The sequence below is a fragment of the Dipodomys merriami genome, unplaced genomic scaffold (genome assembly GCF_024711535.1).
Source record: "Dipodomys merriami isolate MVZ:Mamm:240054 unplaced genomic scaffold, mDipMer1.0.p SCAF_53, whole genome shotgun sequence".
Classification (NCBI taxonomy): Eukaryota; Metazoa; Chordata; class Mammalia; order Rodentia; family Heteromyidae; genus Dipodomys; species Dipodomys merriami.
This window is the reverse complement of record NW_027206102.1, coordinates 7,084,769-7,101,297: the sequence shown is the minus strand read 5'-3', so window position 1 is coordinate 7,101,297 and position 16,529 is coordinate 7,084,769. Positions and strand designations below refer to the sequence as shown.

At 36.1% G+C, this 16,529-nt stretch overlaps 1 pseudogene; it reads left to right on the top strand.

Annotated features, from left to right (window-relative positions):
• The first annotated feature begins 5,099 nt into the window (after positions 1-5,099).
• Positions 5,100-5,196, top strand: LOC138811479 (U6 spliceosomal RNA; annotated as a pseudogene).
• The last annotated feature ends 11,333 nt before the right edge of the window (positions 5,197-16,529 follow it).

Below are 16,529 nucleotides of genomic sequence, written 5' to 3'. Positions count from 1 at the left end.
TTGCTATTGCATTGGTTTTCCTTTTCTCCTGTGTCTCGCCATTTTGTTGTTCCTCTTCCCTTCCCTAATTAAGGTAAATGTATACACAATACACAGGGTACCAAAATCAAACACAGTAGGAGATAAACCATAGGGGAAAAACCCAACGAAAATAGAAATCACATAGTACATTAAAAACAACTGCAAATAAATATCTCTTTCCATATCTTAGAGTTCATTTTGCTCAGCATCATGTTCATATATAAGCATAACAAAGTCACTTGAAAATAATAGTTTCATGGATACTATATCATGAAAACAACATGTTAACTGTTTTTGATGGTAAAGGTGGAATTAGGATTGGTAAATTCGCGATTCTGATAAAGGAATTTCAAAAGAGTTTTAAAATTATGACAGGTCAATTTTAATTGTTCAAAATTTTAACTTAGCCTATTAAGAAAATTTAAAATTGCCTGAGAAAATAGGCTTTCATGCAAAGAAATTCATGGAGACTTCGCTGAGAAGGAGAAATGTTGGTAAGATGGCTCATTTTCACAGTAAACAAACAAACCTCACAAACCTTGCTGTAAATCCTGTAGGTTCCCATGAGAATTGTCCTTACCCAGGAAATATACTCTTACTGCGTGAAACAAGGTTGTAATCGAATTTAAATTAAAAGTTTTTTTTTAAATAAGACATCAAAATTTGGGAATTGACTTTTAATTACTAAACAGTAATTCCCTTAAAAAGATAATTTGAGTCAAAATATTTAGGGAGAAAGTGCCCTTCACAATGAAACAACGTATTGAATTTACACTTTTCTGTTTTAATACTTTCCACAATGTCTTTGCACGTGAAGCACTGAAACACAGAAAAAAATCTGATTGGATACTTCAAACCAATGATTTCACATTTCATAGTAGCTTAAAAATATAATATCCTTATTAACATGAGATAGTGAAGACTTCTTTTTTTACATAAGCCAAAAAGTTTGGGGATCAGAAAAGAATTGAGCAAATTGAAAAGGTAAGAAAACACGTTATTAGAAACCCTAGCTAAGCATTTTGGTTTCAGCAGTGGAGGGGACCAAAACTTTTTGATATAGATTGTCTTAATGTTTTTGCTACCTAAAGTGATTTTACAGAGCCTATTTGGCTCAGTATAATGAAGAACAAATTGAATGAAGACATGACAATAAATTCCACCTCCAAGTAAAAGAGTTTTCAAAGAGAAACCATGAAGATGTAGTAGTGGGGGACATCTTATAGTCCTTCAGCTTCACTAGACTTGAAGCCAAGAAGTTGTGATTAATTGGAAATCAAGCAAGAGCTAAGAGGAGGACATAGAAGTAGGACATAGAAGTATTGTCCTTCGTAACAGACAATGTCATCCAAGGAATAGGTGATTTAACTCTATTCTTCTCCATACATCATGTTGATCAAATACAAGAACAAGAGGAAAATAATCTATTTAAATAATTTTGCAAAGAATAACTTCACTGTTCCTGATATGGTACCTAAGGAGAGTCTTAAGAGAGAAGATAAAAGTCTTAAGAGAAAAGATAATAGTAGAATATTCTTAGGTTTCCTCTAAATATCTTTTTAGCAAAATATATCGTTGAGGTTAGAAGTGATTGAACCAAAAAGTGGTGGAGTACTTATTTTTGTGGGCACTTTATACACAAGAAAATTTCAAGGTAAAAGAAAAATGAAAAAAAATTATAGCCAAATAGTTGTGATTATAGGTTCTTGGACTGGATTTTTGGAGACAAAGTTTTGCAGTAGTGTTGGTCCTCATTAACATAGTTGTTTGGTTTTCGTGGCAACCAAATGAAAAGGGGAAGTTTAATGGACTCGCTTGAACAAGTGAACAGCATGATAGAAAATAATGGCAAATAATATTTAATGAATTATTTTGAACAATTATTTTGTGAGAACAAAGAAGGAAAGAAAATTCAAAATCACATGACGTTATTAAAAGTATGAAAATGGAGTAGTGAAGAGATTGAGAGAAAACATAGAGGACTATTTTCTCTCCAGTGGAGTAATAGGTTCTTGATCTTGCTACTTCCATTCTTTCTTCACAAGCTATCAAGTGTGCCTCAGGACTGGAGTATCCAGTTCAGATAAAGAGCACTCGCAGAAGAAAATATTTGCAGTAGATATAGGTGATTTATAACCTTAGACAATCTTTTTAAATCTGTTCAAAATTCTCCCCTACCCCAAGCTTCCCTCTTTTAACAGCTTTCTTTGCTTTTCCAAAGACCGCCCTGCATTAACTGCTTAAAATTTTGCAATGTCATATTCATACTCTCTAGAGATTGCTGTTTGGTTGTGATTTTTGTGTGTTTTTATTGTTGTTTTTAAGTGAATTTCAAAAGGTTGTGCAAGTGTGTTACAATTAAATATGTCCATCTAATTGTCCAATGCTCCTGGATCAGAGTCACTCCTTCTATCAATCTCAACCAACCCTTTCTCCAAGATTGAGTTCAGATTTAGCACTTCCTTTATTACATATGTACATTGAGTATTCTAGCTGTACTTGCCCCTTGTTCCATTTTTCATTCGTTCTATTTCTTGACTATTGTTCCTCTCTGGTTTCAATTTCCTGATAGTCATTCTGTTAAACTGCCTGTTAATACTTTGAAAGGCTTATATGCATTCCATGGAGTTTCACTCCCACATACACTTGAACTGTTGTCAGCTTATATTTCCATAATTCATTCATCTGCAATAACAATTTGCAAGACTGGAGATGTTAAGCACTTAGACATGATTTTATTCTCATTCATTTGGAAGATTAATCTTTAATCAATAATCAATAAAAATGGCTTAGAATTTATTCCTAACTACCAGTTTTTATAAATAGCTTTGGACAATGGTGTGTGATTATTTTTATTTTACATAGGATAATTTTTTCTACTACCTATAAGTTTTGGAAAAAGAAGAAAACTAAAATTTACTTCTTAGAGGAATATGACAGAAATAGAAGACAGATTTTGTTTGTCACATCTCTCATCAGTACCCATATTCAAGACTTAAAATCATATTTCTTACTATGTTAGACAGATAGGGAAAACATAAAACAACGCATGATAAGGCAGCTATTAGTGACTTTTTAAAATGTACCTTCTTCTTTGATGAAATTTACTTTGTTAGCTAATATTTGTGCTTGAAATATGGGAGGCTGATCTATTTAACACATTTCTGGAAGGCACCTACTAAACAACACAAATGGTGAGGGGTACTATTTCTACAATTTAATGAATGGTTTAACTTGTTTGGTATTAGTGCTGGGTACGTAAATCGACTCTATTGTAACTTGCTCCCTACACTTGAAAACCTTGTAAAGTCACTATCATCTACCTGTCAAGGGTTATTTTGGCAAATGTGATTTTAAATAGTTTATTTGAAAATGAATATACTTTCAGGAGATAAAATGTAGGTTATCATTGGTTTGAGAATGACAACATTTTTATACTACAGAACCTAGTTTTACTGAACTACCAGTGTTTTGAAGCACTAAGGATCTTCCCAGTTAATGTTATTCTAAATTATATTTGACCTCTAAATCAAGTATTCCTAGCCTTGGTAGACCAATTATGGATTTATCATTACAGAAACTATTTTTTGGGGGGGTCCAGTCGTGGGGCCTGAACTCTGGGCCTGGGCACTGTCCCCCAACTCTTCAGCTCAAGGCTAGCCCTCTACCACTTGAGCCACAGCGCCACTTCTGGCTTTTTTCTTTTTGCTTATGTGGTGCTGAGGAATCGAATACAGGGCCTCAGGCATGCAAGGCAAGTGCTCTACCACTGAGCCACCTTCCCAGCCCTACAGAAACTATTTTTTGGCTGCACTGAAATCTTTCACTAATCATTAGGAGAGGAGTACTAAAAATAGTCTTGTTCATTTGTGATTTTGTTCACTCATATGGGCTGGTCATCTGTAAATTGAAAGTTTGAATTACAGTACTTTCTCTCAGATTTTGTGATCTCATCTTTCATTTTAAGTTGCCTTGCATTTCACAATTGATTTCTGCTAATTCTTGTAAGGAATTGGGGTCCTGAAATAATGTAGAAATGAGAAATTGAGATGAGTCTTCAATTATTTTTTAGAAAGATTCACTGTGTGAAATTTAAAATCAGCACATATAAATATAAAATATATAAGTATATATAAAATAAAAATTGTTTTGCATTATTGTGTTGTGGTTAGGGAATCAAAAGCAACTCTGTTTTAAAGTATTATTCCATTATCTCTAGCTCAGTTTTTGGTAGAGTTAGACTTAAAGCTTTAACATTTGTAGATTTACACCCTAGAGCTAAGAGGAAACACTATTATTAAAACATTACCAATTTAAGGCCTAATATCAAGGAGAAACATATGGCCTTCTCCAGGAACTATGGTAATATTTGGTGATAGAAAGTCAGTAGTGTAAATTCCTGCCAGGTTGGATGATAGACATGCTAGAACAGTAGGTAATAATGCATATGAATAATTTTTTCACCTTCTTGGCTTTAGCTACTTTTGAAATGATAAGTATAATAAACAATTATATTTTGATAAAATACCTTCCATTCTGAACAATTCTGTCTGAACTGTTCATCTCTCTATGATCCCTTGTAACTAAGATTAGTTTTGTTCCAGTAAGACAATCTATGCTGTCAGGGTAAGATATTCTGGTTGGTCTGTTCCTACATGGAAGAAGGGTAAAGGTTCAGGTAGACATTTGTCCCATCAAGACCTCATTTGGGAAATTTTAAGCTGCAGAAGTTTAGAAGTAGCTCTTAAGTAAGGCTTACTTTGAATCCATTAGATCTACAAAGCTAACTGAGTTGATAAATAAGTACCTGAAAAGCCATCACCTTTGGACTTAGCTGAAAAGGTTTCAAAATATGATCAAATTTAAAATGAAAATGACAAAATAGACACTGAAAAAAATTGTAAATGTGAGTGATCGACCAAACGATATGTTTTTTTCCACTATACACAGAATTTTAGAGAAATAAGATCAATAGCATTTTTAGGAACAATAAGAGTTCCTTGTTACGAATAGGGAACCATGGATATATGCCTGTATAAAGATTGCATCATTAAGTACTTAAATTTAGAGGGTACTACATGCTTCAGAAGCAGGTCTACCCAAATTACAATACAGAGATTAACATGAAACTTGCACAAAGATGATATGAAAATTTGTGAAGTATTCCATAATTTTCATTCTTCTGATGCAAGAAATGAAAAACAGTTATTAAAAAGTTAATTACAAAAAAAGTGTAAAAATACATGTAATTTATAGACTTAAAGGTTAGTTTGACATCAGTGTATTAATTCTTCACCTTAGAAAGGCCTTTACATAGCATAACCTTTACAAAACTTGAAATTAGATAACATTGTAATTTTATCCCAAAGAAATAAAATAATATAAGGACCTAGGAAAAAAAGAAATCTTAAACTTCTTCTATATGGAATGCAATCTGAAAGGACACATTTATTAATGAACCTATACCTTATATAACAATGTAGAATTCCAAGTATTATATCTAGGAGTGAATGAAATAGATTATGGATATTATACAATCATAGATATACTTTTTTCAGAAAACTACGAGGAAAAACTTTAGTTTCTATACTATTCATTTCAACAGATAAGTTAAAATTATTTCTGATTTAAAAAAATCACAAACTGCAGAAATCATTATAGATGTATACAAACAACTCTTGAATATATTTTGACATCAAAGTCAGGCAAATCACTTGGAAGAATACCATGGAATCCATGAATTTTTAAAGTAAGATATTGCTGTTGCTTTGTATTGTGAAAAAAAAATTAAGGGACACAAAGGATGGACTGGCATTTTTGAAATTTAAGACACTTAACCAAACCATTACGACTTAGGAGAACAATTTGTACAGCCTTCCACAACTTCAAAGAGGTAGTGATACATACTTATCCTTTTGGCAATATTAAATGCAGTTTCTTCCAAGTTTTTCTTCAGACCTGGTTTGATATAATTATTCAAGAATGTATCTTTTCTATTTCTATTCCTAGCAGCAAGATGCAAGGCAGTCAAGAGGCCTTTAGTTTGGGTATTGGTATCTGCATCATGATGAATTAAGGAAGAAGCCACTCTAATATTATTGTACATATAAGCACTGTGCAGGGTTATCAGCCATTCAGAGTTATTGCATGAATATCTGCCTTGAGCTACCAACTCATGGACAATGTCTAAGTGTCCACTCTAGGCTTCCCAATGAAGAGGGTTATACTCATCCTCATCCCTAGTATTCATCTGGGTGGCCTTTTGGGAAAGTTGTCTACACACAGTAGTAAGCCAATTAATTTCATCATCCCAAAGAATAAATTTGCTTGGATCCTACTCCATTTTTTTTCTTGCAATTGATACCATTTCTCACTTTTTCATCTTGTTCCTCGTCTTTGTCAGAATTTCCTAACCAGAGACTTTGAGTGCAAGTGGGAATGAGATGTCCACGTATTTCACCAAGAGTTCACAATGGTTGAACTGGTCAGAAAAATCTGGTGAATTTCCTGCATATGTTTTTTCACCATGATTTATTTTCTCTTTTTCCATTTTTACTATTTTAAATTATTCTAACTGCATAGTAGGGAATTGATAGAGAGCAGAGGAATGATTTTCCTCAGTATTCAAAAGTACAGACTGAAAATGAGGACCAGTGGGGTCTTCATGTGTAGCTTATTCTAGGAATGAGAAAATAGGAAACAATGTCTTCTATGTCAATGATTTGGGAAATACCATGTTATAGTGTAAAAGAACTCACTATTCAACATAAAAGCTTTAAGAGCTTTCTAATAGCTTTCTAATGATGGTATCCAACATTAGAAAAAATGTATAATGCAGTAGTAAAATAGAAGACCTTTGTATGACTACCTAAATTCATGTTTTTTTTAAATAGCTATACAATTCTGAATTTTTTTTTAATTTTTATTGTGAACATACTGTACAGAGGGGTTACAATTACATGGGCAAGATAATGAGTACATTTCTTATCAAGCATTGTAGCCTCCTCCTTTGTTTACCCTTCACATCCCTTCCCAGCCTCCCCCTGCCTCCCACCCAATCCTGCCCCCACACCAAAGTTGTAAAGTTCGTTTTCGACATGACAACTTGTACTTCTCATTGTTGCACCTGATCCATCTGTATCCTTATTTAAATGAATTGTTTTTCCCAATCCCTTCCTCAAATTTTACCGACATCAAATAGAGAGAAAGCAAAGGTTATACTGTGGGGGAGGGACATACAAAGCAACAAAGAAATAATCTTTTATATGCGTTAGAAACAAATGCATGAAAGACAAAAAACTTTTAAATATATATCTAAGGGTTCATTTTCCTAGCATCACACTATCTGACCTTCTCTGCTTGACTCATACATATACTAGAAATTGAAAATAAGGGAAACCATCGGACCTATGCTTATTTGGGCTTGGCTTACTTCACTTAATATAAATATTTCCAAGTCTTTCCATTTCCTAACAAATGGGGAAATGTCATTCTTTCTGATGGAGGCATAGAATTCCATTGTGTATATATACAAACCTTTTCTTGATCCATTCATATACTGAGGGGCATCTGGGTTGGTTCCATATCTTAGCTATGATAAATAATGCTGCAATAAACATAGTTGTGCTGGTAGATTTAATGTGGTCTTGTTTGTAAACATTTGGGTAAATGCCCAAAAGTGGGATTGCTGGGTCATAGGAAAGCTCTATGTGAAGTCTTTTGAGGAACCTCCATAGTTTACATTCCCACCAACAATGAATTAATGTTCCCTTCTGTCCACATCCCCTCCAGCATCTGTTGTTGTTAGAGTTCTTGATTTTTGCCGTTCTAACTGGAGTGAGGTGTTATCTCAATGTTCTTTTGATTTGCACTTATTTTATGGCCAGGGATGTTGAGCATTTCTTCATTTGTCTATTGGCCATCCTTCTTTCTATTTCAGAGAAGTTTCTCTTTAAGTCTTTCGCCCACTTATTTAATAGGCAGTTGTTTCTTTGAGGATTTGTTGTTGGGGGGTTTAATTTTTTGAGTTCCAAGTATATTTTAGATATGAGACCCTTGTCTGTTGTATGGCTAGTGAAGATCTTCTCCCAATCCGTGGGCTTTCTGTTGATCTTGCTAGCTATGTCCTTTGCCATGCAGAAGCTCTGCAACTTCATGCAATCCCATTTGTCCATCCTTTCTTTGATTTGTTGTGTTTCCAGGTCTCTATTAAGAAAAATTCGGCCTGAGCCAAGGAGACCTAAGGTTTCTCCTATTTCATTCTGTAATGTTTTCAGAGTGTCTGCATTGACTTTGAGGTCTTTGATCCATTTGGAGTTGATTCTGGTGCAGGGTGATATATAAGGATCTAGCTTTAGTTTTCTACAAGTAGTTAACTAATTTTGCCACACCATTTACTGAAGGGGCTGTCCTTCTTCCATTCTAATTTTTAGCTCCCTTATCGAAGATTAGATGGCTATAGGTCTGTAGGTTCATTTCTGGGTTTTCAATTCTATTCCATTGGTCCTGAAATCTGTTCTTAATACCAAGCTGTTTTGATTACTATGGCTTTATAGTAGAGTTTGAAATTTGGTATTGATATTCCTCCAGCAGTGTTCTTTCCGTTGATGAGCGTTTTTGCTATTTGGGGTCTTTTATTGTTCCATATGAATTTTTGGATTGCCTCTTCTATTTCCTTGAAGAATGAGGTTGGAATTTTGATAAGTATCGTGTTGAATTTGTAGATAACCTTGGGAAGTATTGCCATTTTCATGATGTTAATCATTCCAATCCAGGAGCATGGGAGATTTTGCCATTTTTTAAGTTCTGTTTTGATTTCCTTTCAAGATTTTGAAGTTTTCATCATAGAGGTCCTTCACTTCTTTGGTAAAGTTAATTCCTAGGTATTTTACTTTTTGTGGGGCTATTACAAATGGAGTTATTTTCCTAATTTCAGCCACACTTTCCTCATTGCTGGCATACAGGAAAGCCATTGATTTTGGGGGATTAATTTTATACCTTTCTACTTTGCCAAAGTTTTGAATCAGTTTGAGTAATTTTGGTGTGGAGTCTATGTGATTCTTTAAATACAAGATCATGTTGTCTGCAAAGAGGGAGAGTTTTATTTCTTCTTTCCCTATTTGGATACACTTTATGTCTGCATCTTGTCTTACTGCTGTAGCTAGACATTCTAATACTAGATTGAAGAGAAGTGGAGAGAGTGGACATCCTTGTCTTGTTTCTGAATTAAGAAGAAATGGCTTTAATTTTTCACCATTATGTATAATGCTGGCTTTAGGTTTGTCATATACAGTCTTTATTCTGTTGAGGAATGTTCCATCGATTCCTAATTTTTCCAAAACCTTCATCATAAAGGGGTGTTGGATCTTGTCAAATGCTTTTTCTGCATCTATTGAGATAACCATGTGGTACTTACTCTTGCCCCTGTTGATGTGATGAATAATATTAATTGATTTGCGTATATTGAACCAGCTTTGCATCCCTGAAATGAATCCTGTTAGATCGTGGTGTATGATTTTTTGGATGAATTGTTGAAGTCGGTTGGCCAAAATTTTGTTGATAAATTTTGCAACAATGTTCATCAAGGAAATGGATCTATAGTTCTCTTTATTTGATGAGTCCCTGCCTGGTTTTGGGATGAGGGTTATGCTGGCTTCATAGAATGTGCTTGGTAGTGAACTTTCTCTTTCAATTTCATTGAAGAGTTGGAGGAGTATTGGTGTGAGCTCTGCTTTGAAGGACTGGTAGAATTCCGCTGTAAAACCATCTGGTCCTGGACTTTTCTTAGCTGGAAGGTCTCTTATTGCTTTTTCTACTTCAATGCTTGATATGGGCCTGTTAAGCTGGTTGAATTCATCTTGGTTTAGTTTTGGGATGTCAATATTTTCTAAGACAAGGTCCATTTCTGTCAAGTTCTCAAACTTATTAGCATAAAGTTTTGAGAAGTATTCTCCTGTAATGTTCTGAATCTTGGTTGTTTCTATGGTGATGTTTCCATTCTCATCTCTGAGTTTATTTATTTGGGTGTATTCTTTTCTTTTTCTGATAGATTTGCTAAGGGTCTGTCAATTTTGTTAATTTTTTTTGAAGAACCAACTCTTTGTTTCGTTGATTCTTTCTAAAGTTTTTTTGGATTCTAATTCATTTAATTCTGATTTAATTTTAATTATTTCTTTCCGTCTACTGGATTGGGGTTTATCTTGCTGCTATTTTTCATGGAGGTTTAGATGTGTCACTACTTTGTTGGTTTCAGATCTCTCCAATTTGATGTTGTAGGAGCTCAGAGCTATAAAATAGCCTCTGTGTACTGCTGTGTCCCAGAGGAGCTGGTTATTTGTGTGCTCATTTTTGTTGAATAGCATGAACATTTGAATTTCCTTCCTAATCTCTTCCATGACCCACTCGTGATTCAGCAGTGAGTTGTTCAGTCTCCATGTGATAACCAGACTTTCTTTGTGGCTTTTGGTGTTGAGTTCTAATTTTATTCCCTTGTGGTCAGAGAGAATGCAAGGTATAACTTCAATGTTTCTGAATTTAGACAAGTCTGCTTTGTGGACTAAAATGTGGTCTATTTTGGAAAATGTTTCTTGTGCTGCTGAGAAAAACATGTATTCTGTTGCCGCTGGGTGAAATATTCAGTAGATATCTGTTAAATCTAGTTGATATATGCAGCTGTTTAGGTCTGTGTTTTCTCTGTTGAGTTTTTGCCGAGTTTATCTATCTAGTGGAGAGCGTGGTGTGTTAAAATCCCCAACAATTAATGTCTTTTGATTTATATGGGATTTGAGGGAAAGTAGTGTTTCTTGGATAAATGTGAGTGCTCCATTGTTTCATGAGTAGATATTTAGAATTTAATATCATCTTGAAGTAGAGATCCCTTAATTAATATTTAGCATCCTTCTTTATCCCTTCTCACGAATTTTAATTTGAGTCTATTTTATCCGATATTAGGATTGCAACTCCCGCCTATTTATGGGGGCCGTTTGCTTAGTAGATTATGTTCCAACCTTTAACATTGAAAATGTGTTTGTTTTTACAGGCAAGATGTGACTCCTAGAGGCAGTAGATAGAAGGATCTTGTTTTTTATTCCAACTAGACAGTCTATGTCGCTTAATTGGAGAGTTCAGTCCGTTAACGTTAAGAGAAAGGTCTGAGAGGTATTTGGGAGTTCCTGCCATGTTATCTACCTTCTTGGGGGCTGCAAAAACTGGGTTCTTCCTATGGTTCTTGGATTCTCAGTTTGGGTGCAGTTTCTTGGCATTTATTGTGGTCTCCTTGGTTTTCTATGTGTAGGACATTTTTAAGAACCTTTTGTAGGGCTGGTTTGGTGGAGATGTATTGTTTCAATTTTTCTTTGTTATGGAAGGTTTTTATTTGGCCTTCATTTATGAAGGAGAGTTTAGCTGGGTACAATATTCTTGGTTGATAGTTGTTTGTTTTTAGGGCGTGGCATACAACATTCCAGGCTCTTCTGGCTTTGATTGTCTCTGCTGAGAAATCTGAGGTGATTCTAATTGGTTCACCTTTATAGGTGATCAATCTTTTCTCCTTGACAGCTTTAAGGATCTTTTCCTTGGTCTATGTTGATCCTGTGGATCGTGATGTCATGGTGTGATGTCCTATTCTGGTCTGGTCTGTTTGGAGTTCTAAAACCTTCGTGTATCTGAATAGGTCTATCTCTTTGCATGTTTGGAAATTTCTCTGCTAGGATCCTGTTAAACAATTTTCTTAGGCCATTAACTCTTGTTTCTAGGTGCTCTTCTACACCCATTACCCTTAGATTAGGCCTTCTGATGGTGTCTTCCAAGTGTTGGATAGATCTATCATATTTCTTGGACTTGTCTTGGATGGTTGTATGTTCTTTCTCTATAATATCTAGGCTATCTTCAAGCCCTGAGATTCAATCTTCTTTACTTCCTTAATTTGATGTTCAGTGTTTATTCTCAGATCACTTGGTTGTTTGGTTATGGTTTCCTTGGATTCCCATTCCTTCTGTTGGGTTCCATTCATCATTCCCTTTGTGGTATCCCTGACTTTCTTCAGCTCTTTGTTAATGGATTCCATGTATGCCTTTAGTGATCTTGTGTATTCTCTTCCGGCTGTCTCAATTTCTGTATTACTCTTTGATTAGCTTCCTCCCGTTTGTGCTTTTCCTGTAGTTCTCTTTGAGTGTTCTCAGCCTGCTAATGCCGTTCCTGCCTTTCTATTTGAGTATTCTCAAGCTGCTTATGCAAATCATGTATCAGTTTTTGAGTAGCTTCCTCACGCTTATGATATTCCTGTATGAACTTTTGGATTGCCTCCTGGCTCTCCCTACACGTTCATACAGTGTCGCTACCGCCTTGACCAGCAAGGAAGACGCGACACCGGACTCTTCTCTCTGCAGTTTATTCAGGACCTTTGAGTAATCTTCTGACCCCAACCCCGGGGAGAATTCCCCACAGCCTTAAGTACCCACTGGGTAGCCAACCCTGATACACCACGTGGGAACCACCAATAGGTTCAAGTGCATGGAAGCAAGCCAGATTCTTTGCCTTAGCCATATAAGGAGTTGTTTACCACGAGAGCACTCGCCATCGGGAAGGTGGAGGGCGGAAGCCGGCGCCATCTTCCAGGTGCGGCCTCTCGCAGCTCTCTACAATACAGAGTCCTTTGTATGCTTTCAATCTTTTCATTTCTCATGTTGCCAGCAGTGTCTGTAGAGCTATTTGTGAATTTTCCTTTGGATTATTCATTATCTGTTCTGTCCCCTGATTATCAAAGTTGGGAATTTAGATAACCGGATTTGCAATTTTTCTTGTGTTTTTCCGGCTTACTCTGCCCATTTGAGGTAAAAATAGCACCAGTTTTGTGCTAGAACACTATCCTAAGGCAAGCATCAACCCAAATCTGAATTTGCACAGTCAGTCTACAGATACAATTTAGTTCGATAGATCCATCTATTCAACATCAAACAAAAATACATTAATGGGCTACGAACCGCAAAGAAGAATTTGGAAGACCTGTAATGATTAGGGTTAGGGAGAGATGTGGATAAAAAATAGGAATAGATTGATGTGGGGAGGCTCAGGGAGAGTTAACTAAGTCCTAATCTCAAAGCAGGAAATAGGTTGGGTAGGATGAAAGTAGAGAGAGTGAATAAAAGAAGAAAGGGAACGGGAAAATAAAAGACCAGAAAAAATAGAAAGGTAAAAATTAATAACATTATGTAGATGCGATAACAATCTATTTAGATAAGAAGGTGAATTTATTGAGATAAGGGGAGGGATATAAAGGAGATGTGAAAAACTTAAAAATAAAAATGCTTAAAATATTATATAGGTATAAAGAGGTAGTACTGCTATTTAGGAATTTAAGTCTTAACGGTTTTGAATTCAGTGATAAATTTGTGGATTAAGTGTCTACCCAATGTGGGTAGGGTCTAATAGTCATCTAAGGGTTTATCTGAGGATGTGCAGTACAAGAATTAAGTCACATAAAGAAGAACGAAAGAGAGGAGAAGGTGAAAAAGATAAGAAAGGAAGAAGAGAAAGATGAGAATTTCAGTAGAGCTAAGCAAAAAACAAAAAGATAATTTAAAAAGACAAAAAAAAGAGAAAGAAAACCAAAAAAGAAAGAAAAACGCACACTCACTTATTCGTAAAATAAAAATTATATGAGGGAAAAAAAAGTTTCTGGAAAACAATTTTTTTTCAAAAAAGGCAAAGATTGAAGATTAAAAAAAAAAGTTTTAGAAAAAAAATTTATAGAAGGTACCAAAAATAAAAAATGAAAAAAAAAGAAGAAGACGAAAGAAAAAAAAAAGTTCTTTAATTATTTTTGGAGGAGTGGGAAAAGTCTTGTATCTCCCTTGGGTCTGTAACCAGCCTCTTGTTGGAGTCTCTGGTCTGCATGTGGTCCTGTGCCTTGGTTGGTTTCTTAAGTCAGTTTGTTCGAACAGGCAGAAAAATGCTCTGCTTTACCCAGGATTTGGCGATCCTCTTCCCAGGCTGGTTCATTGGGAGGCAAATCTGCTTTGAGTGTCAGAAAAGAGGGGGAAGCAGTGATGAGGCTAGGTTCTGGTTAGAATTGAGGCCTTTCAACAAACACTAGATTTTCCCGGGGGCTAGTTTGTGAAAACTCACAGAGCCCAGCCTGGAGCCATTCTCATGGTTTCTGTTTACTGAATTTCAATTGATTGCCCAGGCTGCTAGAGTTAGGGGCAGCCTCTGGCTCTGATTACCCAGTGGAGAAAGCCACTCCAAGGGCTGGCGCCGGAGCTGGGTGACTTTTCCCTGGGTGGAGCTGAGTCTGGCAGGTCATGCTGCCATTAAGTTCTTGTTACCTGCTAAATGACTAATTTTATTCGAAGGCCTGAGTTAGAGCTAGCAGCTCCTCCGAGCTTTGTCGGTATCCAAGATGGAGATCTCCGGTGCTGGGGGGGGTGGCCTTCCCTCCTCTGCTCCCTGAGAAGGAGTGAGGATGTCAGGCTTCTACTCACACTGAGTCTTGGTTCCTGGATCGTCTCTGTTCTGCAAACTGCAGGATGAAGATGTCCGCTCTTTGTCGGTTCTTGCTTGTGTTGAGTAGAATCTGCTCACCTGCAGTGTCTGGCTCCTTCGTCCTGGAACTCTCTGTGACTCAGGTAGGCTCCTGCGCTTGCCCACCATCGCCATTGCTGCCACCCCCGCGGCGGCTGCTGGCAAGAGCTCAAAAGTGTCTACTTGCCTGGGTTTCCCCTCTCTGGCCTAGCTCTCTATCCTGTGATGGCACACTTCTTGTAATTCTCTGGCTTAGGACTGTTCACTGGAACTCTAAATCTGCTTTTTATTGGAGAGCTTACTTAGACTCCAGCTTTTCCTCCGCCATCTTCCCGGAACTCCCAATTCTTGTTTTTTTTTTTTTTTTTTTTTTTTTTTAATACACTTGTTTTCATCTACAAATAGTCCTGTCTATTGTCTTCAGGTGATTTTGATGATTGAAGATGCTTAATGAGAAGTCAAAATGTATTAGTAGTCCTTTGCTATCAATTAAATTTCACTTTTTCTTCTTGGAGAATATAATGATCAAAGCAATAGTTCACAATCAGCAAGCAATAGTTCAGAATCATGGTTCAACTGCAAGTGAATCACCAGTAAGTAATCCGCGATTCCATTTTCCACATAGTTTTGTCACAGATACAATCTGCCTGCCTTCTCTAGTTGATTTCCTAGCCTGGACATATTCCTTCATTGTACAGGAAAAGTGTAATTCACCTGATTTCAGTCAGATCTGTTAGTAGAATTATCAAGTATTTAGATTTTTTTTTTATTAACTTAGTTGTGGGGCCTGAACTCTGGGCCTGGGCACTGTCCTTTAGCTCTTCAAATCAAGGCAAGCGCTCTACCACTTGAGCCATAGAACCACTTCTGGATTTTTCTATTTGTGTGGTGCTGTTTTGGGAAATGGCAGAGCAGAAGGTGAAATGATGCAACCAAAAATATAAAAGCAAAATAAATTAGGATAATTATGGAGCAACCATATTGTCTATAAGAACCATGAAAGAGAAAGAGGAAGAGATATAGATGTGCAATGACCGAACTAGCCACAAAAACCATTCTTCTAATCAATTTACAGAGCAAACAATTTTTTAATTTTTTAAAAGAGACGGAAATAATATTTATATATAGAAATTAGTAAATACATTTTAGTCGCCTACATAAAGAGAATAATCTTAATCCTTGGGCTGGGAAGGTGGCTCAGTGGTAGAGTGCTTGTCTTGCAGCTTACTACAGTGCAGAGACAACTTTCCAAAAAGGCCACTCATATGAATACTAGGGATGAGGATGAGTATACCCCTCTTCATCTGGAAGCCTAGAGTGGACACCTAGACATTGTCAATGAGTTGGTATCTCAAGGCAGATATTCATGACATAACTGTGAATGGCTGGACACCCCTGCACAGTGCTTATTTGTGGAACATATTGCAACAGCACACACACGCCCACACACACACACACACACACACACACACACACACACACACACACACACACACACACACACATCATCATCATCATCATCATCATCAGATTTCTTCTTAAGTATTTTTGTGTATGATCTTAAGAAGAAATTTACATTACTAACTTGAATTTCTGACAGGATAATATCATCACTGTACATCTTGCTTCTATATTCTCAGTTTTAAATTAATATCTAAGTATGTGCCTTACATAAGTACAGGAAAAAGTAGGAGCCACACGGGTGGCTCAGGTCTTTAATCCTACCTAATAAGAAAGATGAAATCTGATGATTGTGCTTTGAAACCAGACAAAAAACGTCCATTACATTCTCATTTGAAAGTAACCAACAAAATCTAGAAATGGCGCTGCAGTATAAGCAGTAAAATGCTAGCCTTGAGAAAACTAAAACAAAAAAAATAACAAATTCTGGGACAGAGCCAGGCCCTGAGTTCAAGCTCTAGCATTACCTCCAAACTAATGAATGAAAGAATGAATGAATGAATGAATGAACTAAAAATAAATTAAGT